The 12,539-nt window shown below is 45.3% G+C and overlaps 1 protein-coding gene across 1 annotated transcript in view; it reads right to left on the bottom strand.

The window, feature by feature from the left end:
- HCN2 (hyperpolarization activated cyclic nucleotide gated potassium and sodium channel 2) overlaps positions 1 to 12,539 on the bottom strand; it is a 31,995-nt gene that overhangs the window by 4,523 nt on the left and 14,933 nt on the right. The gene's annotated exons all lie outside the window — the stretch shown is intronic.

Below are 12,539 nucleotides of genomic sequence, written 5' to 3'. Positions count from 1 at the left end.
TCCAGTCAAGGGCATGTACCTTGGTTGCGGGCACATCCCCAATAGGGAGTGTGCAGGAGGCAGTTGATCGATGTTTCTAACTCTCCCTACCTCTCTGTGAAAAATCAGTAAAGTATTAAAAAAAAAAAAGAATTAGAAAGGAAAAATTAAAACTATCTCCTTTAATGTGACTGCCAGGAATCAATAGAAAGCTATAATGGAAGTTAATCATACTAGCAAGTGATACAAAAATAAACATAAAGCCATATCCAGTTTGGCTCAGTTGATAGAGCGTTGGTCTGTGGACTGAAGGGTCCCGGGTTAAATTCCAGTCAAGGGCACATGCCTAGGTTACAGGCTTGATCCTCTCTAAAGTCAATAAAAATAAACAAAAAACTAAGAACATTAACATAAACCAGTGTGGAAGAAGTCAGGTTGACAGTTAACCTTGACAAAAAAGCTGGGAGACTTAAATGTTTCCTGTTTGAACTGGGTGATGATACATGGGGATTTCATCGAGTGTGCCCTTATGAGTTTTCTGTAAGATATATTTCAATAAGAAGGAAAATGCCTTAAAAGAAAATCAACAGCTTTTGTATACACAAACAGTAGCTTCTCAGAAGGTATAATGGATGAGCCCTGGCTGGTAGCTCAGTTGCTTAGAGCGTCTTCCCAATGCACTAAGGTTTCGGGTTCAATCTCCAGTCAAAGTGCATACAAGAATCAACCAATGAATGCATAAATAAGTGGAATAACAAGTGAATGTTTCTCTCCCTCTCTAATTTAAAAAGAAAAATAAGAAAATATAATGGATGAGAAGACTCCATTTACAGCAGTATAAAGAGCTACACAAACAGATGTGCCCTGCAGGTATTAAGACGTGTCCAAACCTAAATAGGAAAACCGAAAATGCTCCGGAAAGGCACTGAAGGACACAGGGACATACTGCGTGTTCTTAGACAGAAACCCTCATAACCTCACTGTCATAGGATGAGAGACATCCAGCCAGCACGGCTCAGTGGGTAGACCTGTGGACCAGGAGGTCACGGTTTGATTCCCAGACGGCCACATGCCCGGCTGCGGGCTAGTTCCCCAGTGTGGAGTGTGCCGAAGGGGCCACTCAGTGATTCTCCCTCATCATTGACATTTTTATTTCTCCCTCCCTCTCCCTCTATGGAAGTAATAAAAAATATAGATTTTAAAAAGAATAGAGCTACCACCATGACCCAGTAATCCTGGGTATTTACCCCCCAAAACTTTTTATAACTTTTCTTAAATTTATTACAGTATTACATGTGTGTCCTTATTCTTCTTTTACCCCCTTCCCCTCTGTTGTCTGTGCATTGATTAGGCTAACATTTATGCATACAAGTCCTTTGGTTGATCTTATCCCCACCGTCCCCCACCCTCCCTGATTTTTATAACTTAAATTTTTTTTTAATCAGAGAAGAAGGGAGAGGGAGAGAGAAATAGAAACATCAATGATGAGAATCATTGCATGTCCCACCACTGGGGATCAAGCCTGCAACCTGGGCATATGCCATTGAGCAGAATCGAACCCGGGACCTTTCAGTCCGCAGGCCAATGCTCTATCCACTGAGGCAAACTGGCTAGGGCTACCCAAACATTTTGAAAGCACTTAGTCATAGGACTGTATGTATCCCTATGTTGACTGTGGCCAATATATGGCAACAACCTAAGTGTCCTTTGATGGATGACTGGATAAAGAGGTGGTAGGGAATACTACTCGGCCATAAAAAGGATGAAGTATGGCCATTTGCAGCAAATCTTGCTAAGTGAGATATAGCATATAAAAAAGGATAAGAACCATGTTGGATATAAAATAAAAAGCAACAAAGAAAGTTATTAATACAGACAACAGGAAGGGGATTACCGGACGGGAAGACGTGTGGACAGAGGGTAAAAGGGTAAATATAAGGTGGGAGCGGGAGACTGGGCTTCAGGTGGTGAGCACACAATAGACTGTATAGATGTGTATTACAAGGTTGTGCAACTGAAATTTGTATGATTCTGTTAACCATGTTACCCCAAAACACTTAATTTTTTTAAAAAATAGCCTGGCAGCCGAAACCGGTTTGGCTCAGTGGTAGAGCGTTGGTCTGTTGACTGAAAGGTCCCAGGTTCGATTCCGGTCAAGGGCGTGTACATTGGTTGCAGGCACATCCCCGGTAAGGAGGTGTGCAGGGGGCAGCTAATCAATGTTTCTCTCTCATCGACGTTTCTAGCTCTCTATCCCTCTCCCTTCCTCTCTGTGGAAAATTAATAAAATAAATTTATTTTATTTATTTTATTTTTTTAATATATTTTATTGATTTTGTACAGAGAGGAAGGGAGAGAGATAGAGAGTTAGAAACATCGATGGGAGAGAGTCATTGATCAGCTGCCTCTTGCACACCCCCTACTGGGGATATGCCCGCAACTAAGGTACATGCCCTTGACCGGAATCGAACCCGGGACCCTTCAGTCCCCAAGCCGACGCTCTATCCATTGAGCCAAACCGGTTTCGGCAATAAAATAAATTTTTTAAAAATAGCATGGCAGTAGCATAAAAACAGACATATAGATGTAAGAGAACACGGAGCTGAGAAATCCTTGCTCATATGACCAATTAATGTAGGATAAAGAAAAGGGAAATACAATGGGATAAAGACAGGTTCTTCAATAGGTAATACTGAGAAAAAGTTAAATTTGGATCACTTTCTGCTCTGGCCCGTTGGCACAATGGATAGAGCATTGGCCTGCGGACGAAAAGGTCACAAGTTTAATTCTGCTCAAGGCACATACCTTGGTTGCAGGCTTCTCCTTGGCCGGACCCAGGTCAGGCACATGCAGAAGACAATCAATCAATGTGTTCCTCTCACATCAATATTTCTGTCTTTCCCTCTCTCTTCCACTCTCTCTAAAAATCTATGGAAAAATATCCTCAGGTGAGGATTTAAATAATGTGTAATAAAAGTAAAATAAATTGTATCACTATCTTACATTATATTGAAAAATAAACTCAAAACGGATTAAAGATTTAAACATAAGACTGGAAACCAAAATTATTAGAGGAAAACAGTAAACTCTTTGACATGGGTCTTAGCAATCTTTTGTTGTTGTTAATTCTCACCCAAGAATGTTTTTTCTTTTTAAATATGTTATTTATTTAATTTTAAATATGTTTTCATTGTTTTAGGGAGAGGGATAGAAACATTGATGAGAGAGAAACATAGATTGGCTGCCTCCTGCACGCCCCCTACTTGGGATCAAGCCCTCAACCAGAGCATATGCCCTTGACGGGGAATCAAACTTGTGACCTCTTGATTTATGTATCAGTGCTCAATCACTGAGCCACAATGGCTGGGTCTGAGAGAGGAAGGGAGAGAGGTAAGGAGGGAGGGAGGGAAAGAAACACTGATGTAAGGGAAACTCATCAATTGGTTGCCTCCTGCACATGCTCCAACCAGGGGTGGGAAGTGAACCCGTAATCCAGGTATGTGCCTTTGAGCAGGAATCAAACTTGAGACACTTTAATGCACCGGCTGATGCTCTAACCACTGAGAACACCGGCCAGGGCCTTAGCAGTCCTTTTGGGTATGTCTCCTTGGACAAGGAAAACGAAAGAAAAACAAATGGGACTACAGCAAACTAAAGTTTTGCATACTGAAGAAAACCACAACATGAAAATACAGCCTATTGAAGGTGAAAAGGTATTCATCAATAATACATCTGATCCAAAGTGATGACTTTTTAAGTGGGATTTTGTGTCTGCCGCCCTCCAGGTCTGGGATTCACGGCCACCTGACACCCCGCCAGCCACCGGTGTGGCTGCCCAGCCACCTGGGCTTGTCCGCCAGACCAGGTCGTTCCACTCCCCCGAGCGCCTAGGCCGCCTCATCCATTTGTTCCTCTCCTTCCTGGAAGGCTTCCTCTAAGTTTTACTTTAATTCCAAACGTCTGGCTGTTTTTGCAGTGTCTAGGGTGTTGAGCCCCTTGTTTTTTCATTCTGCTCCCCCACCCCATCCCTTTTCATGGAGTGATTATGTTGACAATAATGTATAACGCGCGTTCTCTTCACTGGTTTATCTGCAGAAATTTCTCTGGGCTTTTTTTTCCAGTGTATGGTTCAACACTGCGTTGAAGGGGGATGTTCCATTGAATAAAAGAGCAGTGTGATTTAAAAAATATAAATAAATAAAAATAATACATCTGATAAGGTATTGATATCCAAAATATATAAGGGAAAATAAACAGAGGAAGAAACAAAAACAAGACTTGTTATAATAAATATATAAGGAATCTATGCAACTTAACACCAGAAAAAACAATCGGTTAAACGATGGGCAGAAGACCTGAATAGACATTTCTCCAAAGAGGACCTGCTGATGGACGTGAAGAAGTTCAATGTCACTAATCATCAGAGAAACGTAAATTAAAGCCACAATGAGACATACCACCTCACATCTATCAGAATGGCTATTCTGAAAAAGACACAGTAAGTGTTGGTGAGGACGCGGAGAAAAGGAAACCCTGTGCATTGTTGGTGAAACTACAGATTGGTGCAGCCGCTGTGGAAAATAGTATGGAGGTTCCTCACATAATTAAAAATAGAGTTTCCACATGACCCAGCAATCCCACTTCTGGGTATTTATCCAAAGAAAGCACACACCAATTTGAAAAGGCATATGGACCTCTATGTTTATTGCATCATTATTTATAGGTCTAGTAATAATTAATGTCATTTTCTAATACATTTTTTAAATTGAATTTAAACAATACAACAAAATTTAATCAACAATATAGTTGCCGTTGTTTTCTCCTACTTGTGCCCAACGCTCAGGAAGCATTTTAATCCCTCTGTTGTAAAATTCTTGTGATTTTGATGCAAAAAATTCGGTCAATGCATTTTTGAGGCATTCATTATTAAATTTTTTTCCAAGAAGAAAGTTTTGCAAAGAATGAAACAAATGGTAATCGGAAGGGGCAATATCAGGAGAATATGCAGGTTGAGGGAGAACTTCCCATTCCAACTGGCGCAGTTTTTCAGCAGTGATTCTTGCAGTATGCGGTCGTGCGTTATCGTGGTGAAGAATTACGCCCTTCCGATTAATCAGCGCGGGTTCTTTTTCTCTTAAAGCTTGGGCTAACCTTTCCAATTGGGCACTATACACTGCACTTGTAATGGTTTGGGTAGATGGTAAAAGTTCATAATGAAGAATTCCTTTAAAATTCCACCAAACACACATCACTTTTTTCGCATGCAAGTCAGGTTTTGGCTTGGGCTGCGGAGCCTCATTTTTGTCCAACCATTGAGGCTGCCTTTTCAAATTAACATACAGCAACCATTCTTCATCTCCTGTAACAATTTGCTCTAAAAACGGCAAACGGTTTTGACGAGAGAGGAGCGAACTGCAAATTGTGACTCTGATTACGGTTGTTGTCGGTCAACTCATGAGGAACCCATTTTCCAAACTTTTGGACTTTGCCAAGTGCACGCAATTGATTGGAAATTGTTTCTTGTGAACAATTTAAAGTTGTCGCAAGCTCTTGTTGGGTAATTTGAGGATTTTGCACCAAAAGAGCTTGAAGAGCTTCTTGATCAAAATTGGACACACGGCCTCGACCACTCTTGTCATCTAACGAAAAATTTCCCTCGCGAAATTTCTCAAACCAACGCTGGCATTTTCTGGCGCTAACTGCATCTTGACCAAGAGCACTACAGATGTTTTTTGCAGCCTCACTTGCTTTTCTTCCTAATATGCTCTTCATCCGCCATCTTCTTAGCCCTAGTTTTGCACAACTTTTTCAAGCAAAACTTGTTAATTGCACTTCACACATTCGGTAGATACCACGTGTTTGAAGGTTATGTCAATACAAGTCAACGCCAAGCAAGATTTTAAACGAATGTTTAAAAACGACATTAATTATTACTAGACCCGATACAATAACCAAGATATAGAAACAACCTAGGTGTTTGGATAAAAAAAAGTAGTCTAGCTGATGTGGCTCAGTGGTTGAGCATCAACCTATGAACCAGGAGGTCACGGTTTGATTCCCGGTCAGAGCATATGACTGGGTTGATTTCTGAGAGGAAGAAGAGGGAAAGAGAGATAGAAAGATCAATGATGAGAGAGAGTCATTGATCAGTTGTCTCCTGCACACCCCACAGTGGAGATGGAGCCCAAAATCCAGGCATGTGCCCTTGACTAGAATCCAACCTGGGACCCTTCAGTCCACAGTCCGACACTCTATCCACTGAACCAAATCAGCTAGGGCTAAAATATATTAAAATATATTTAATAAAATATATTAAAATATATTGAGCAGAAACCGATTTGGCTCAATGGATAGAGTGTCGGCTTGGGGACTGCAAGGTCCCGGGTTCGATTCCGGTCAAGGGCATGTACCTTGGTTGCTGGCACATCCCCAGTAGGGGGTGTGCAAGAGGCAGCTGATCGATGACTCTCTTATCGATGTTTCTAACTCTCTATCCCTCTCCCTTCCTCTCTGTACAAAATCAATAAAATATATTAAAATATATATATATATATATATATTGAAATCTTGCCATTTGCAACGTGAACATGTATGTCTATTGTGCGCTTGCTCTTATGGGTATTATGTCAAGTAAAATTAAGTCAATACAGACAAATACTGTATTGCTTCACTTGCATATGGAATCTAAATAAATAAATAAATGAATGAATAAAAAAAAAAGAAACAGAACTACAGATATTGAAAACAAGTTAAAGATTGCCGGAGGGGAGGGGATGGGAAATGGGAATAAAAAAATAAGTGAGAACCAAGATAGTGGCGTAGGAAAACGCTGACACTTGTGGCCTCCCACAACCACATCAACATTACAACTAAAATGCAGAACCATCATTCAGAACCACCTTGAAAGCTGGCTGAATGGAAGTCTTACAACTAGAGAAGGAGAGAAGAAAGCACGCTGAGACTGGTGGGAGGGAAGGAGGCGCAGAACGAGAGGGTCTGGCACCCCAGGTGACCACTTTTCTCAGTCAGGAAGGAACCTGTCCCGCGGGGCTGCCTGTGAGGAGCAAAGGGCCCAGCCCGGCTCCCAGAGCTGAAAAGTCCCAGTAACTTGGGGCTGTAAAAACCAGTGGGGACTGGGGCTCAGTGAAACGGGAGGCTGCTGGAGACCCAGCTGCCCCTCTTAAAGAGCCAGTGCACAAACTTACTTGGACTCCATTCCTCTGAGCTCCAGCACCAGGACGTGTTGGGGGACCCAGAAACATACAGGGAGGAACTGGATTGTCTGGCATTGAGGCAGGAACTCGGGGGCTGCTTTCTCCCAGAGGGGGATTGTTCCCTGTGCTCAGACCTCCCCGGATGCAGGGCTGACTGGCAGGTGCCATAGTTGAGTCTCAATCAGCCTAGGCAGTGGTTGGCCCTTGAGGTGAGGCCCTGAGGTGAGGTTGGCGAACGCTGGCCTAGAGCACACTGTTTGCTCCACCTGGTGGTTCCCTGAAGACCCGCCCCATCCAATTTGCAGCCCCATCCAAGCTGTTTGCAGCAGCTTTTCCATATGAACGGCCTGTCCTGGCTCAGGCTTCAGACTTTGTTAAAACCTCTCAAATAAGCTGCAGCTGATAGCAGCATGCCCCAATCTTCTCAATAAAAGGCCAAAGACCCAGCACTAGCACCAGCCTGCTTTGCTTCAGTTAGGTCTCGCCTGGGCACTTCCTTGCCCAATACCGATAGCAGGCATCTGCAGGTCTCTCTGCAGCGCCTGCCGGGTGGCCCCAGGCAGTGGCTGACTTTGCACCTCCCTGGAGACCCTAGAGCCAGAGCATCAGTAGACGCCTTCAGACCATCCCAGGTTACAACTCTACCACCCGCAAGCGACACACAATCCACTCAAGGGGCAGACTCAGAAACCACCAAGGCCTCACTGAAGCCAGTCCTGCTCCACGGGGGTGTCTCCTGCACAGCAGCTCTCCCGCTGTAGTCACAGCTGTCCTCACAGCCAACTGGCCCGGAGGCCAATTCCCCCCAGTGACATCAGCAGCAAGCAAGGCTCAACCACAGCAAGACTCTGCAGCCCACAAAGGGGTGCACCTAGAGCTCCCAGCTTAGGTGGCGGGGGAGGCTGAGCCACTGGGCCTACAGGACAGAAGGCCACTCTTCCAACTCCAGGAGACATAGCAGCTCTCCCTGTTACACAGAAACAAACACGGGGAAACAGCCAAAATACGGAGACCAAGGAACATGTCACAAATGACAGAAACAGAGAAAGCAAACTACTGGATAGAGAGTTTAAAACCACGGTTATACTGGTTACTCAAGGGTTTCCATGGCAGCAGCACACTCGGAGGTCCTGGATCTGTCTCTCGCTTCAACAGTGTTTGGACAGAACAGACCCAGCGTCGCCCGGGCTTCCAGCCTCCGGCCACTCTCCTGCGTCTCATCCAGTCACCACCGTCAGCGCCACCTCCGGGGCCACACACCGTTGTTGTTTTTTTCTATTTTAACGCCTCATTGCTGAACGACAATGAGCTCCCAAATCCGTCAGAATTATTCCGCCGAGGCAGAGGCCTCACCTGACAAGCCTGCCCCTGCGGGCCCCCACGCCTGCCTCGGTCTGGGCTACTATTTCGACCGTGACGATGTGGCTCTGGAGGGCGTGGGCCGCCTCCGCGAGTTGGCGGAGAAGCAGCACGAGGGCGCGGAGCATTTGTTAAAGTTGCAAAACCAGCGAGGCGGCCGCGTTCTCTACCGGGAACCTTCCCAGGATGACGGGTCCAAAACTCTGGACGCCGTGGAAGCCGCCCTGGCCTTGGAGAAGAGCCTGAACCGGGCCTTTTTGGAGCTGCATGGCCTGGCTTCTTCCCGGGCGGACCCCAACGTCTGCGGCTTCCTGGAGAACCACTTCCCGGGCGAGGAGGTGAAACCGATAGAGAAGATGGGCGACGCCTGACTCACCTCCGCAGGCTGGCTGTCCCCGGCCGGCTGGGCGAGTGTCTCTTCGAAAGGCTCCCCCTCAAGCACAACTAGGAGCCTTTGGAGCCCAGAAACCTCTCAGAACACCCCCCCCCCCCCCCCATCCCTCTGGTGTCTCTGGCTTTTGCCTGGGCCTCTTCGCGAAACCACTAGCCATTCTTTTATCCACCCTGGAGCCCTGTCCCCTGCATCGGACCAAATGAAACAATAAAGCTTTCTGCAGAAAAAAAAAAAGGATCTGCATGAGAGCTTCAAGGATCTTAGTGAGAATGTCAAAGACATGAAAAAGGACCAGTCAGAAATTAAGCACACACTGACCGAAACAAAGAATAATTTACAGCCCTAGCTAGTTTGGCTCTGGATAGCATGCAGGACTGCAGACTGATGGGTCCCAGGTTTGATACCAGTCAAGCGCATATGCCTGGGTTTTGGGCTTGATCCCCAGAAGGGGACATGCAGGAGGCACCCGATCAATGATTCTCTCTCTTCCTTGATGTTTCTATCTCACTCCCTCTCCTTTCTTTTGTTCTTTCTTTCTTTCTTTAAAAAAAAAAAAATATATATATTTTATTGTTTTTTTACAGAGAGGAAGGAAGAGGGATAGAGAGTTAAAAACATTGATGAGAGAGAAACATCGATTAGCTGCCTCCTGCACACCCCCTACTGGGGTTGTGCCCTCAACCAGAATCGAACCTGGGACCTTTCAGTCTGTAGGCCGACACTCCATCCACTGAGCCAAACCAGCCAGGGCTTGCTCCCTCGCCTTCCTTCTCTGAAATAAATAAATATATTTTTAAAAATAGCTAAAACCGGTTTGGCTCAGTGGATAGAGCGTCGGCCTGTGGACTGAAGGGTTGCAGGTTGGATTCTGGTCAAGGGCATGTATCTTGGTTGTGGGCACATCCCCAGTAGGGAGTGTGCAAGAGGCAGCTGATCAATGTTTCTCTCATCGATGTTTCTAGCTTTCTATCCCTCTCTCTTCCCCTCTGTAAAAACTCAATAAAATATATTTTAAAAAATAAATTAGTAAAATAAAATAAAATAAAATAAAAAGAATAATTTACAGGTATTCAACAGTAGAGCAAAGTACTCCAAGAGTCAAATAAATAATGTGAAATATTAGGATGCAAAAAACATCCAATCAGAAGAGCAAAAAGAAAAAAAATATGAAGATAGTGTAAGGAACCTCTAGGACAACTTCAACTGTATCAACATTTGCATTATGGGGGTTCCAGAAAGAGGATAGAGCAAGATGTTGAAAACCTATTTGAAGAAACAATGACAGAAAATTTCCCCCACCTGGTGAAAGAAATAGACTTACAAGTCCAGGAAGTGCAGAAAGTCTCAAACAAGAGAAACCCAAAGAGGCCCACATTAAGACACATCATAATTAAAATGCCAAGGGTTAAAGACAAAGAGAAAATCTTAAAAGCAGCAGAAGAAAAGCAGTTATTTACCTACATATGAACACCCATATGACTATGAGCTGATTTCTCAATAGAAACTTGCAGGCCAGCCGGGACCGGTTTAGCTCAATGGATAGAGCGTCGGCTTGGGTACTGAAGGGACCCGGGTTCGATTCTGGTCAAGGGCATGTACCTTGGTTGCGGGCATATCCCCAGTAGGGGGTGTGCAAGAGGCAACTGATCGATGACTCTCTCTCATCGATGTTTCTAACTCTCTATCTCTCTCCCTTCCTCTCTGTACAAAATCAATAAAATATATTAAAAAAAAAAAAAGAAAAGAAAAGAAAAAGAAACTTGCAGGCCAGAAGGGAATAACAATAACTATTCAGAGTGATGAATAGCAAGGATCTACAACTAAGATTATTCTACCCAGCAAAGCTGTCATTTAGAATTGAAGGTCAGATAAAGAGCTTCACAGACAAGAAAAAGCTAAAGGAGTTCATCACCACCAAACCAGTATCACATGAAATGTTGAAGGGTATTCTTTAAGAAGAAAAAGATAAAGATAAAAATAAAAAATATGAACAATAAAATGGCAATAAATACATATCTATCAACAACTGAATCTAAAAATCAAATGAACAAGAAATCTAATGAACAAAAACTGGTGAATAAAATAAAATCAGAGGCATGGAAACATGGAACAGACGGATGAATCTCAGAGGTAAGAGGGGGGGAACGGGAAGAGATTAACCGAAGATCTTATATGCAGGCTAGTAGCCCTGCGCACGAATATGTGTGCCAGTAGCTCGCTGCCGCCCTCCAGCAGCTCCCGCCCACTGCCCCGCCTTCCTGTAGCCCTCTCCGCCTCCCCCAAAGCTTGCTGCCCTGCCTCCTCCTGTAATTCTCCGTCTGCTTGTAGCTCGCTGCCCCACACTCCTGCTGATCTGTGATCTGGTCATTATGCTGTCGGTCTTTACACATCAAGGTGTAATGACCATTTGCATATTACTTCTTTATTATATAGGATATGCATTACCTATGGACAAAGACAATAGGGTGGTGAATGCCCTCGCTGGTTTTGCTCAGTGGATAGAGCGTCAGTCTGTGGACTGAAGGGCCCCGGGTTCCATTCCGATCAAGGGCACATGCCCGGGTTTCGGGCTCAATCCCCAGTAGGGACCATGCAGGAGGCAGCAGATCAATGAAACTCTCTCATCATTAATGTTCCTATCTCTCTCTCTCCCTCTCCCTTCCTCTCTAAAATCAATGTGGTGAAGACGGGGGGTGGGGCAGGAAGCGGGTGGAGGGGGCAATGGGGGGAAAAGAGGGACATCTGTAATATTCTCAATAATAAAGATTAAAAAACAAAAATGAATGAAACTATACAAGCATTAGAAAAAAAAATCTTCCCTCCTCAAGGCCTTTTCCTAGCTGTGCCTCCACCTGGGATACCCACAGGGTCACAGAGCCTCAAGATGCCACCTCCTTCTCCCCTCCACCTTCCCATCCTTCCCAAAGCTCCTCCCTCTGGCTCGGTAGCTGCCTGGTGAGTGTTGTGGGTTGAATTGTGTCTCCCCAAAAGGTATGTTGAAGTCCTGAACCCGGGTCGCGGGAAATGGGACCTTATGTTGAAGCAGGGTCTTTGCAGTTGTCATTAGTTAAGATGAGGTCCCATTGGAGTGACTGGCATCCTGATGAGGACAGACACAGCACACACACACACACACACACACACAGGAGGATGGCCATGCGAAGCAGCGGTGGAGGTCGGGGGACACATCTCTCAGGCCACGGTCACCAATGACCACTGGCTACACCAGCAGCTGGAAGAGGCAGGAAGGACCCTCCCTGGAGGCTCGGTGGTGAACACAGCCCTGTGACACCTGGATCTGGACTCCTGATCTCCGGAATCTGAGACACTGAGTTCCTGTTGTCTTAGGCTGCCCAGGGATGGCCATTCCTCATGGCCGCCCCAGGAATCTCGCCCAGGGTCGCACAGGCGGAGGGACCGAGCTGGAATCGACTCCACAACCCGCCTAAGCTGCCTGGCTCCAGCCTTCCTTCCTCTGCCTCCTCCCTCTGTCTGTCACAGCCCCAATCAAGGTAAGCAGGACGGGGGTAGGGTTCGGAGCCCAGGGTGGCTGGGGCATCATGGGAGTGCAGGTGACAGAGGCTCAGGCAGGG

The sequence above is a fragment of the Pipistrellus kuhlii genome, unplaced genomic scaffold, assembly GCF_014108245.1.
Source record: "Pipistrellus kuhlii isolate mPipKuh1 unplaced genomic scaffold, mPipKuh1.p scaffold_m20_p_8, whole genome shotgun sequence".
Classification (NCBI taxonomy): Eukaryota; Metazoa; Chordata; class Mammalia; order Chiroptera; family Vespertilionidae; genus Pipistrellus; species Pipistrellus kuhlii.
This window is presented reverse-complemented; position numbering and strand designations above follow the sequence as displayed.